The following is a 13,796-nucleotide window of genomic DNA, read 5'->3' as shown; positions in this document are numbered from 1 at the left end:
TTGCCCGCAGTCTGGCGACAAGCACATGGAGCTTGTCGCCCGACTGGAGCTTGCTGGGATGGAGCTTGCTGGAGTTTGCTGGGATGCAGTGGAAGCTTGCTGGGATGCAGCCTGGTGGAACAGGAAAAAGAAGAGGTCCCTTTGCCCAGAAGCTGGGGATTAGGAAACTGGATTTGAACAACTGGCTGTGGGATGATTCCTGGTCTCGCAGATTAGCTATAGGTTCATCTATCCGGGGTTTCACTCTATATCCAAAGGCATCCAGTGTTTAACACTGCAGCGAAGTACAGCCTTGGAAGACAAGCAAGGAAGGAAGTATGACTAACACATCCTACATATAGGAGTGTGTTCAGGGCTTCCTGATACCCCCAAACAGACTTTCTGCATGACCACTCTGAAGCATTCCTAGGACCCTCAAACCAGGCCTCCATGACCTTTCTTGTTTTTCAACATGTTGCTCATTCATATTGAATGCCTAAGTGTTATGACCACTCAACCTCTTCCCCCAGATCCCACCCCCTAGAACCTTTAAACTCAACATTTAGGTAATCTCATCTATCAGTCTGACCCTTTCAAATCAGTTGTTCTATTGTTTCCTATTGAAGACATCCCCATTAATTTTTAACCCGGAAAGGCATTAATTTAGTGTCTTTTTACTCTATGACTGGTTGCCCCCACTCCCTCATTTGTGCAGTATTTGGGATCCACTCTGATGGTTCTTAGACCCTCTGCTTTGCCATCGCCGCACCCCCCTTTTTCTCTGCTGAGAACCCAGCTTCTCTTCCGTCTTGATCAGACAGGTAAATATAGGGAGAACCCCTTCCCTTCTCCCACTCCTGGAAGTTTCCTATTTTTCACCCCCAATTCTGTGTGTGTGTGTGTGTGTAATTACTTGAAGTATCCCCTTCAGACCAACAGTGCTGTAATCATGATCATTGGCTTGTGGATGTGATTGAAAGCTGGGCACTTCCTCCCCACACTTTTCCGCTGTAACTGTGAGCATCCAGAGCACTCATAATGTCTGAAGAGGGCTCCTATGTACAGTGTACATGGGTACAGATCTGTACACATGTACAGTTATTCACATGTTGTATTGAATGTATGTACAGTAATGCACTTCCTATCTGTACCATACATTTAAGGGACCTGTACCAAGGTTCACTTTTAAAATGAATGCAGGTAGTCATTCACACAAAAATGTATACAGACATTTGTACAGACATCTGAAGACAGGTACAACAAAATGTCTGCACAGGGCTTGTGTCTTTCATGTTAAGTATCAGTATAGCCTGTTATTCAGAATTTCAGCTTCTCTGAATATTTCTGATGTTTTCCAAGCCTGGTGAATACAAGAATGCTGTGCAGCACTTCCTATGTATTTTAATTCCTCTTTTTTCTAGCAAAGTCAAGTTAAGCTACAATATTTTCAATTTATTCAGTCCAGAAGAACAACATTTTTATTTTAGGTCTTAACCTATACATATTTCCATAAGGTACAATAAATCCTATAGATGAAGGCTATGTTTGAGGGAAAATAATATGAATACTGGGCAAATATCTGTGCAGTATCATAATCAGTTTATTTCCAAATACAAATATCTTCATAGCTTAACCATGGCTTTGGAAAAGGTACACAGAAAATTGCATGTCAAAATGATAAATCTGTCAATTTGTAAAACTGCTTATTATCATGGGCTTGGTACTGACAACAAAATGAGAAAAACCTTATCCTGGAAATGTTCAACCTGGGAGAACACACCACACCTGATCTTCTTCATTTCCATTTGCATGGTGCTTGCTGAATTCGTTCAGGGTTAATATTTTTCCCCTGGTCCACTGTCATGGAGAGAAAGCAGAAAAGAAACATTTATGGCACCTTAGATTCTGAATATTACATTATTTGCAGAACTATAACAGAACACGTTAAATGAAATATTGAAACATTAAATTTTATATTTTAAACTCTATGAAATCATTGTAGTCTGCTCTGAGATGTGAAAGTCAACGGAAGTAGTTGGCAAAATTAAGTTATTCAATACACTCCTAAAATATAGCTCCCAAATGAACTTTGGAGTAAATTGATTGATTAAGGCTTTATATTAGAAGCTTTATATTAAAAGCACTGGTTTCAGATAACTTCCTGATGCCAAATTATTGCTGATGGAGCATTAGCCTCACTTTAAAAAATGTGTTTGAGAAATTATATGCTAATTATTATTTTTTGTTTTTCAGAACTATCTATCTATATCTATATCTATATCTATATCTATACCTATATCTATATCTATCTATCTATATATACTCCCCCCCCAAAAAAAGGATTTTTCTCACAAGTAGAGTAGTAAAGAAGCAGTTCAAACTAATATCAGCATACTCACTCTCGAAAGAAACCTTTATCATGATTATTGGTCTATTCTATGAGCCACTATTGAGCTATACTTCCCTCACATTTTGCTTTAGTTCTGAATTTCCTAGATTAATCATTCTTGCATTGGGGATTAATATAACATTCTTGTATTTTACAAGTGCATAGTCTGAACGTTGGTTATATATACAGTCATCCCTTGCCAAATGCGAGAGTTCCATTCTGGGAAAACCTCATGTAAATTGGTAAATTTACTAAATTTACTAAATTCAGTTGGTAAATTCATTGTTGGAGAGCAATAGAAAGGCACTGGAAATGGGGTTAGGAGAAATGCGTTTGGAAAAAGACAAAAGAAAACAAAAGAAAAAAAGACTTTAAAAAACAAAAAAAATCCCAGAACCAGCCATAGTTAGCAAGAGGAGTGAGGAGGGACCCCCAGAAAACACCCCGAACCCCCCCAAATCACCCCTAAATCCCAGAAATCACACCCAAACCCCAATAATTGCAAAAATAAAATCCCCAAAGTTGCCAAAATATCTCACCAAACTGTGGATACTCAGGTTGCAGTTGGCATGTTGAAGCTCTCTCTGGGTGTTCCATTTTTTCTGTGACTGGTATGTTCCTCATGTATAATGTGGAGATTTCCATGATCCACATGGAATCATCCCTGACTCAATCAAGATATGATGTAGCTCTTTTTATGCACATTGAAGAACTGTGTACATGCCAAAACCACTGGATATCTTCATCAGTACCTAAAAGAGTATGCTTCCTAATGATTCAAAAAATGGAAATCTACTCTGCTTCATTGTGTACTTCTGTTATTGTATGCTATTTTATTCTATTACATAGTACTCTATTAGTATTCTATTATCTAATACCACTAAAAACAAATCCAAAAGGTCTGATGGTCACAATAATTCTGTGTAATGCACAGAAGTCTATGTGAAGCCATGCAGAAGTGTTCTATGCATGAATGCTGAACATTTGGGTGAAAAACCATGCAAAAATGTCTAACCTACTTCCTCACTAACAGGTTTACCAAAGCAAAAAAATAAATAAAAAATCATGGAGGAAAGAATTCGATTTTGCACTTTTGGAAATGGTGATTAATAAGTGATAATGGAAGACTTCCATGCGAAGACAATGACCCTTATACATGTGCCATTCTTCCAGGACTCTGAAATCTCCTTTACATTTGCCACTACTGGTTCAGCAGTCACTATGCACATAGTTGTTCCCTGCTCCTGCAGTCATAAATAAATAGATTGTTTGATTATTAAATTTCTATACCGCCTTTCATTAAAGCAATCTCAAGGCGGTTCACACAAAAGTTAAAAAAAGACTATAAATGTTTGTTTGTTTGTTTGCTTGTTTATTTATATACCGCCCTTCCAAAATGGCTCAAAATATTACACAATTAAAATAGTGTATGGCTATAGACCACCTCCAGTCTCAAAGGCAGGATGCCTCTGAGTACCAGTTGCAGGGGAGTAACAGCAGGAGAGAGGGCATGCCCTCAACTCTTGCCTGTGGCTTCCAGTGGCATCTGGTGGGCCACTGTGTGAAACAGGATGCTGGACTAGATGGGCCTTCAGCCTGATCCAGTAGGGCTGTTCTTATGTTCTTATTAAGCTAAAGCATAAAAATACCAAAATTGCTCTGAAATGTCTTTATGAGCTAACTTGTTTATTGACATCAAAGTGTGGGCATAGATTCATGCATGTATACCTTTTCATGCACTGAATTCTCCCTCCTTGTATATTGTGGATAAGAGTGGCTCGTGTATGTGTGCATTTTGCTGAATTGAGACACAGCTGTGCAGTATGCATGCCAGTCAAATATATTCCATCCATCTATTTCCTTTCTCTTTTTTGAAGATTACACTTTTAAAATGTAACATCAGCAAAGAGTTTTATAGCACCTTAAAGGCTAACAGATTTATAGTGGCATAAGCTTTCATAGATTAGACCCCACTTCACTATATGCATCAGTTCCTCTAGCTTTCCTGCAGTTTTAAGCAAAACAAGATTTCTTCAGGTAAAAGATTTTCGCTGCAGTTTAAATCCCGTTTAGTTCAATGGGAGATTAAAGCATGTGAGAACTCTCTCCTTTTGAAATGAAGCAGACTAACTGTAATGAACTGAACTCTGCCTGCAGTGGGAGGTCTGGAAACCACACAGAAAAGGACTGAGACACCAGTGGGGTGATGAGTGAAATGACTAACTAAGCTCCACCCCACCATTCATTCATCTCAGCACTTTAGCCTTGTGCCTTTAACAAATTCAAGGGAGGCAAAACTGACTGCCCCCACACAATGATGTGGTTGGCAATAGTCCAGTGGGGGGGGGGAGGGAGTAGGGATCCTATAGGATTCCAGGTAGGAATCCTATAAGCAAGATTTCCCCACCCACCCCCAAACATCTTGGCTGAAGCCAGAGAGGGTTTTTTAAAAATTTTAAAATTTGTTTTTGACCACTAGCTTTGGTCACAACAGGCATGTTCTGTGCAGGCATGCAATATGAGTAGTGTGTAGAGTGCAATAGGGTGAAGCACCCCTATGCTGGTTTGAGTAAAGGGGGGTCAAGCTGGATGTCAAGACTTGGTGGTATAAGTGCTATGATTGGAACTCTTCTCATCTTTGGGAGCTTCATCTACCTCAAAGGTTGAATGCCTCCAAAGACATGATCCTCCAAAATGCCCTTACCCCTTTAGAGTTGACAAGCAGAAGTAGGAATTTACATTGGGCTGATCTGGTGCTCTGAGCCAGGATGTGATGACCACCGTTAGAGTATAGGGAAAGGACACAGTTGTCTGACACCCATTCTGTAGTGTGAGCCTGCATTGTTTGGAGGTAGAGCATCAACCCACTACAGTCAAGTGGTTTGAAAATAATAATAAAGCTGCTGCCCTTTGCAGGTGCTAAAGTTGTCACAGTTGTTCATGCAGTTATTGCCTCATATCCTTGGATGTATGGGCAACTGAAAATTCTCAACTTTGGCTGGATCATATTCTTAATTTAAATTTTAAGTATAGAAACTGTATTTCTTTACCATTGCCCTTGGTAGAGAGTACACACACAGTCATGGCTGCTTTTGTGATACCACTTTCATCATTGTTAGACCGAACTAAGCAGATTAACTTGGCTACATTCAGCATGGGATGGATTAGATTGAAAGGCACCCTTGGACTCACAGAAGTCTGTGAAAAGACGGCCTTGCGAAACTTTAAAATCAGGCAGAGGCTAAAGCTTCTGCAAGCAACTTCTTATCTTCACTGAAGTGAACTGAAGTGAAACAATCACTCATGTGGTTGATCACACTTCTTCCGATGTATATGGCTCAGGCTTTGATCAAAGTTAATTGTGTTCATAATAAATAACAACATTGTAAATAATACAAATGTGCACAGATGAAGCTGACAAGCTAGAAGATAATTTCCAAAAGCATTGTTGAAATATATTTATTTTCGATTTATCAGGCTTCATTGTACTGAAAACTGCAAGATAATATTAAAATAGAATGTGCCAGGATAACTTAACTTATGAAAAAACAGTTATGCAGAAAGATGCATTTATTCTGTAGGCCAGGTTAAAATTGATCAAATATTCTTTCTGCACCAGAATCATGTGAATTAATTGATGTGACCTGGTCCTACTTAGCTGCAGATAATTAAGAATATCTGGAATAATGGACTAAACATGCAACATCCTACAAGTCTGACCCACTGTTTAGTATATCCTAGTCAAACAAGTTATAACATCACAAATGCTGATGTTATAATTCATTATAAACAAAGCATATGCTACCATAGACTTTGTGTTCCTCTTATCATTCTTAACCTGTGCCAATCTACATATAAATGCAAGCATAAGAATGCAGCCAATCATCCCAACCCATTTGGGGCATGGCTCCTTTGCCTCAGCCTCAGTCACAAGAAGCACAAGGCTTTCAGGTGCAGCTCACTGGCTAGCGGGTTAACAGGGGCAGGGCTTGTGCGGGTCATTATCAGGCCCGCCTGCCTTCCCCCTCAGTCTGGTTTCAAGCAGCAACCCCCTCCCTCCCCTCGCTGAATGCAGTGTGGATTTTACTGGTCACCCTTTTCAGGGGCTGGGGAGGCATTTTTAGCCTCTCTGCTGATTGGCTTTTGGGGGGGGGGGGTTCCACCTACCTCTCACTGCTACCCTTAGTTAGTTTTTTTTCTTCCTGGTCACAATGGCAGGCAAAGTGCAATAAAAATGGGCAGTGCAATTTTTGGTGAACACCTTAAAACAAGGTGTTTGGCATCAGGAGGAGTCCTTGACAGTCGTTAGAGGCTTCACAGCTCAAGGAGCACAGATCCTGCCTGCTAAAGGATCACCCTCCTTATAGGACTTCACGGCTTGAGTGGGGTGATCTTGAGGCAGGCAGCTTTGGCATAGGTCAGCAAAGATGGCAGCATTAACCACAGGGCTGATGCTGGCCGGAGTCAAGGTGTATCGCCCGTTCTTTCTTGGGTGGATTCACTACTGTCAGTGAATTTTTAGTTTCTGCACTGTGGGGGCTGGAGAGCCTATCCCCCTTAATTCATTTGATTTAATTGAATAAAGTTGTGGCCCATTTAATTCCATTTAAGTGTCTTGTGTCTTCCTTGGGGTCTGGGTGAAATGGGCTTTAGCTGTCTAGGTAGGTCTAAGGGACTGTGAGGTGCAGAAGAGAAGAAAGGAGTATCTCTCTCTCTCTCTCTCTCTCTCTCACCACACACACACACCTACCAGGTTCTTCCCTTTCCCTTAATCCCTTGTAGGTGATACCATCAAAAAATCCCCAAGATGCCTTGAAATCCATGATGAAAGACAGTTCATTAACACAAATATAAACACATAACAAGCATCGGTGGTAGTGAAGCCTGCTGTCCTCCCACACAACTGTACATGTAGATGATATATGTGAAAATAACTACGTGCAATCCTTCATTTAAGGAAATGCTAAATATCTCTAAGGAAGTTGATTCTTTCTTTAGTAGTGAAGAAGCTGGGGCTTCCCTTCCATACAAGGATGGAACAAGGATGGAGAAGGACTAGAGCTTAGTGCAAGAGCATCTGCTCTGCATGCAGAAGTTCCTCGGTTCAGTACTTGGCAGCATCTCCATGCAGGGCTGGGAAATTCTTGCCTGAAATTCTGGAAAGCTGCTGCCAGACAGAGCAGACAGTATTGAGACAGAAGGACCAATGGTCTGACTTGGTAAATGGCAGCTTTCTAGGTAACCTATTATTCCAGTGATAGTGGGCAGAAAGAAGAGAGAGAAAAGCAGTTGGAACACGACTAATCTGGGTTATCATTGGATTATTGCTAAAATAAACTTGTGGAATACAGCTCTAACATTCATTGGATGATACCTTCCAGGTATTGTATTATTCAGATCATATTACCACAGAAAGAGTTTGAACAGGGTTAGGGAGGGTAAGGGAACCAAGAACGGTTTGTTGAGAAATTACCAAAAACTAGCTGCTTATCAGGTAGGAAAAGCACAGACTTTACTTCTCCCCAACCCCTGCTGCCATCCACCCTGTGCTGTTGAACCAGGGGTCCACCCACACTCTGTGCATGCTCAATCAACAGGCACCAGTGTGAAGGGAAACCAATGCTGTAGCTGCCACGATTCTAGTTCTTTGTGTCGCTCATGGCTAACATTAGAGAGACAACCAAGGCTATTGAAGAAATGTGAGCTTTATTGTAAGAAAACAGAATCATAACTTAAGCGTATGGGCAATACTACACACAATGTTTAGCAATCGCAGAGTTTACAGCACCATTCTAGCTTTCTAATGTTGGGTGCATGTAAGCTGTTATCTATTCTCACTGACCAAATTCAAAAACAACAGTTTCAACCAAGAAGGGAAGGAGAGAAGACCAACTTAGACGAACACAGGGGGAGAAAGGTGGAATTCAGGCAAGGGAAGGGAGGAGGCTGGGAATTGAGCAACCCAGACAAGCGGATGCTGCTAATCAGTTGAGGGAATTGGGGGGACGATTTTAAGTTGAAAGAATCCCCAGAAGGCAAAGGAGCTGCATGATTACCCCGTCTAGGCTCAGTGGTCAGACTCATAATTCAAGTTCGAGTCACGCAAGCTGGCAATGTGTAGAAAGCAGGCGTCTCGGATCTGGCCCGGATGACAGTGTCATAGGACACTTGCCTTGCATGCTGACAGTACAGGGATGTGCCAAACAAGCTTTCTCTATGAAAACTGACCTCTGTTGATACTCAAGAGTTAGACAGACAGTCAGACAAGGTGGATGCTTGTCACATCTGGTACTGTAAGCAATTTGCCTTGGACTCAGCATATGCACTCCTGGCCACTCCTGGCCATCCCCCTCTCCACCTACGTGGGGCTCTTATCAATAAGACTCTGTCTCTGAAGAAACATATAACGCACAGGCAAGTCAGTGCCTCTGTCTGGGTCAAGACAGGGAGGGGTGTCAAGGAAATAACAAAAGGAGGGCTGGGTATCACATACGATCACTGGATCACAGTGAAGTGGTCAGTATTTTTCCGCTACCATGCGTTTCAATCTTGTTTAGCAAGCAATCTTCACTATAGCATAACAATATTTAGGCAATTCCACAAAGATAGATAAAACCAGTACTTTCACCATTACATTGGAATAACAAAACTCTGGCAAGAATAGAAAACATCGTTCAAGGCCCTTAGCCATCATTCATTCATTCATCCATCCATTCATTCATTTGAATTATTTATTTATTTGATTGATTGATTTATATACCGTCCCTTAAAAATGGCTCAGGGCAGTTTACGACAAATGAAAACCATTAAAATCAATTAACAGTTAAAATCAAAACTAAATCCATCAAACAATTAAAATCATTTAAATATTAAAATCATTTTAAACCAGTATTAACATTTAAAGCATGAATCTAATTAAAAGCCTGGGTGAATAAATGTGTCTTCAGCGCCTTTTAAAAAGTTGCCAGAGATGGGGAGGCTTTTATTTCAACAGGGAGTGCTTTCCAAAGTCCAGGGGCAGGAACGGAGAAAGCCCGTTGCTGAGTAGCTGCCAAGCGAGTTGGTGGCAACTGCAGGCAAACCTCTCTAGATGATCTCAACAGGTGGTGGGGCTCATGGTGAAGAAGACATTTTCTTAAATACCCAGGGCCTAAGCTGTTTAGGGCTTTATAGGTAATAACCAGCACCTTGTATTTCGCCCAGAAATGTATCCGCAACCAATGTAATTTTTTCAACACAGGAGTGATATGATCTCTCCTAGATGATCCAGAGACCAACCTGGTCGCCACATTCTGGACCAACTGCAGTTTCCAGACTACATACAAAGGCAGCCCCTCATAGAGCACACTGCAGTAATCTAGCCTAGAGGTTACCAGCAGATGTACCACCATTTTGATGTTGTTCATCTCAAGAAACGGACACAGCTAGCATATCAGCCAAAGCTGATAAAAAGCACCTCTGGCCACTGCCTCAACCTGGGACACCAGGGAGAGGTTTGGATCCAGAAGAACCCCCAAACTGCATACCTGTTCCTTCTGGGGGAGTGTGACCCGATCCAGAATCAGCAGATCAATATTGTCTCCCGAGTTCCAACCCCACACAATAAGTACCTCTGTCTTATCTGGATTCAGCCTCGGTTTGTTATCCTCATCCAGCCCATTACTGTCTCCAGGCAGGCATTTAGCAGGGTTATTCCCTCTCCTGATGAGGTTGACATGGAGAAGTAGATTTGGGTGTCATTAGCATACAGATAGCACTCTGCACCAAATCTCCTGATGATCTCTCCCAGCAGTTTCATGTAGATATTAAACAACATGGGAGACAATATGGAGCCCTGAGGGACACCATAAGAAAGTTCAGATTTAGAGGAACAACAGTGTCCAAGAGACACCATCTGGAATCTGCCTGTGAGGTAGGAGCAAAACCACTGCAAAGCAGTGCCTCCCACCTCCAATCCCTTCAGAGATTCCAGAAGGATACTATGATCAATTGTATCAAAAGCCGCCAAGAGGTCCAAAAGGACCAACAGAGTCACACTCCCTCTGTCAATTCCCAATTGGAGATCATCCAGCAGGCCAAATAAGGCAATCTCTACCTCATAGCCCGCCTGAAAGCCAGTTTGAAATTCGTCTAGATGATCAGTTTCTTCCAAGACCGCCTGGAGCTGGGAGGCCATGTCTAGGAATTTGCCCCTTTCCTCTGGGTGATTGATTCACCTGATTTCCAGTCATGTCCCTAACCAAAGAGTCTCTGGTAGGAATATTTGGGATAGACACAGTCCATCTATTTGGGGGACCCTTGAAAGTAAGCCCCAGTTGCAGAGGCGTAACTAGGGAAAACAGCGCCCGGGGCAAGCACTGAAATTGCACCCCCCCCGCCCTTAGCTAAGCAGGGTCCACCCTGGTTTGCATTTGAATGGGAGACTAGAAGTGTGAGCACTGGAAGATATTCCCCTCAGGAGATGGAGCCACTCTAGGAAGAGTATCTAGGTCCAAAGTTCCCTCCATGGCAGCATCTCCAAGATAGGGCTGCAAGAGACTCCTGCCTGCAACCTTGGAGAAGCTGCTGCCAGACTGGGTAGACAATACTGAGCTAGATAGACCAATGGTCTGACTCAGTATATGGCAGCTTCCTATGTTCCTAAATACTACTGCAGCACACACACAAGACACCTGTCCCATCCTGACACTTAGCCAACTTCCATAATCAAGATCCTAAACACACACACACACACACACACACACACACACAACTGCCTACTCCTAGATTTACAAGGAATACAAGCCACACCTAATGGCACAGCAGGGAAGTAACTTGCCTAGGGAGCAAAAGGTTGCGGGTTCGAATTGAAACACCTATATCGGGCAGCAGTGATATATGAAGATGCTGAAAGGCAACATTTCATACTACGTGGAAGGAGGCAATGGTAAACCGCTCCTGTATTCTACCAAAGAAAACCACAGGGTTCTGTGGGTGCCAGGAGTCAAAACCAGCTTGATAGCCACACCACACCAGGGCTACCAACTTTCCAATAAGCCTCTGTAGCTGACAGCGGTGAATTCCGAGCCCGCTCAGAAAACCAAAAATGCAATAAACAACCAAAAATCATCTGTGTCAGCCTGACACAGAGCAAGCTATTACTTTCCAGAAACCCAAGTAACTGTATTAGATGACGCCCACTCACTTACCACTTGAGTAAAAATAAAATAAAATGTAAAAAGGTCAGTTATCACAATTGTATTCTTAAGTGGGAAATTTAATTGGGGGGGGGGGTTTCAAGGTAAAAGAAGAATTTCATTTTTTCCCCTTCTCCAGTCCCCAGCTCCCTTTTGCCTTTAGTTTCAAAACTTGCACTACACCAAGCAGTTAGATTATTCACAATGAGCCATTTCTGTATTGATCGCCAAGTATATTTAGCCCCAGCTCCTGGAATTTCTCCATTACTTACTGGAAAACAGGCAGCTTCATTTCTTGTCTCCTAAACCACTTCCCTTCACCTCATCCCCCTCCTTTAAAAAAAATTAAATACTTTCCTCTGTATTCCTCTCTCTGGCATACTGCATATCGCATTTCCAAGACACTCAGTATATGACGCTTAGATTTCAACAGGAAAAGCTGCCATCAAACTGATGTTTATATGGATTTATTTTTTTAAATGAGATCCAAATGTTTGACAACGAAGAGAAGCAATTCCCAAATGCCTTTTCAAAATTACCTTCTTGTCCCCTTGTGCAGGTAACACACACACACACACACACACACCACACACACACACACACTTACGCGTTACTCTGTGGCAGACCCTCCTCCCCATCTCCCTCCCTTTTGCAAAGCACAAACATACGATACACAAGATAGAGATCGCTAGGAAACTTTTGCATAAGCAGAGCTGTCCTTGTCTCTCCACCACCACCACCATCACCACCCCCGCCGCCGCCAAGCAAAAGAAATACAATTCTCCAAGAAAGATTTACCTCAGCAGTGCATGCAGTAAATCAATTCCATCACCCTTGTTTGTTTGTTTTGTTAATGAGCTTAGTACTTACACATTACTCTGCGGTAGACCCTCCTCCCCGTCTCCCTCCCTTTTGCAAAGCACAAACATACGATACACACAAGATAGAGATCGCTAGGAAACTTTTGCATAAGCAGAGCTGTCCTTGTCTCTCCACCACCACCACCACCCCCGCCGCCACCCCCGTCTCTTGATCATATGCACTCAGCAAATATCAAAGGTGATAAGCTCCTATTGCAAAGTGCTCCCTATTTGCTCAAGTGGAGAGAAACTTCATGGTTTCTCAGAGAAACCTACAGGGTTTGATTTCGTTTTGAATAGCCGAGAGCTCTAGAACCTTACCACAGCTCCGTAACTCCTGCTTTGTTTTCAAATAAGCAAGCCCAGCCATCGGAAGCAAGTAGACTCCCTAAACAGGCAAGATATCCCTGCATTAAAAGCCTAAAGGGAGCAACTACCTCCCAAGAATAATTCAGCCAACTCACTGTTGTCTTTTCTACACATTCCGACTGCAAAAACTGCCCCTTTCTCACACATCTACAGAGCCTTAGCATCGCAGCCTCCTCCAAAAGAAATACAATACTCCAAGAAAGATTTACCTCAGCAGTGCATGCAGTAAATCAATTCCATCATCACCCTTGTTTGTTTGTTTTGTTAATGAGCTTAGTACTTACACGTTACTCTGTGGCAGACCGTCCTCCCCGTCTCCCTCCCTTTTGCAAAGCACAAACATACGATACACACAAGATAGAGATCGCTAGGAAACTTTTGCATAAGCAGAGCTGTCCTTGTCTCTCCACCACCACCACCCCCGCCGCCGCCAAGCAAAAGAAATACTCCAAGAAAGATTTACCTCAGCAGTGCATCATGCAGTAAATCAATTCCATCACCCTTGTTTGTTTGTTTTGTTAATGAGCTTAGTTTCTTGCTTTCTTTGCTGTGCGACGGAGTGGGAAGGGGAGGCGGAGTATGGGGTTGGTGGTGGAGGAGCAGGGGTGGGGGGAGAAGAAGGGAGGAGTTCTGCTGAAGAAGGATCTCTTTTCCTCTCCTCCCTCGGGAGCTCGAGTGCAACGCCGCCCCAGCACCACCGGGAATGAGAAACAAACAGGAGCTGGTCCAGGGGGCGGAGATAGCAATCTTCACCCCGAGGGGAGAGGGAGGCGGCTGGTGGTGCGGTTGGCTGCAGCCTGCTGCTCAGTCGCTCTGTGTGGTGGCGGCGGCGACGGCAATTCAAACAAGAAGAAAAAAATTTTGGTAAATTTTTGGGGATCGGCGGGGCACTTTTTGGCGCCCCCCACGTGACTCCAGGGAGTGGGGCCTGGGGCACGTGCCCCCCCTGCCCCCCCTATCGTTACGCCTATGCCCAGTTGGACCCCCTGCTCCTTACAGTGCTTTCTCCTCCTTTCTCCTTTT

The 13,796-nt window shown here is 42.9% G+C and overlaps 1 long non-coding RNA gene across 1 annotated transcript; it reads right to left on the bottom strand.

Moving 5' to 3' along the window:
• Positions 1-1,559: 1,559 nt before the first annotated feature.
• On the bottom strand, positions 1,560-13,341 carry LOC128351950 (uncharacterized). The gene is made up of 2 exons (XR_008320137.1): positions 13,237-13,341; positions 1,560-1,836 (listed from the first exon to the last, which is right to left on the bottom strand). It is a non-coding gene; the product is annotated as an uncharacterized LOC128351950 (long non-coding RNA).
• Positions 13,342-13,796: the final 455 nt, after the last annotated feature.

The sequence above is a fragment of the Hemicordylus capensis genome, chromosome 1 (genome assembly GCF_027244095.1).
Source record: "Hemicordylus capensis ecotype Gifberg chromosome 1, rHemCap1.1.pri, whole genome shotgun sequence".
NCBI lineage: Eukaryota > Metazoa > Chordata > Lepidosauria > Squamata > Cordylidae > Hemicordylus > Hemicordylus capensis.
Note: the sequence above shows the minus strand (reverse complement) of the source record. Positions and strands in the feature narration are given on the sequence as shown.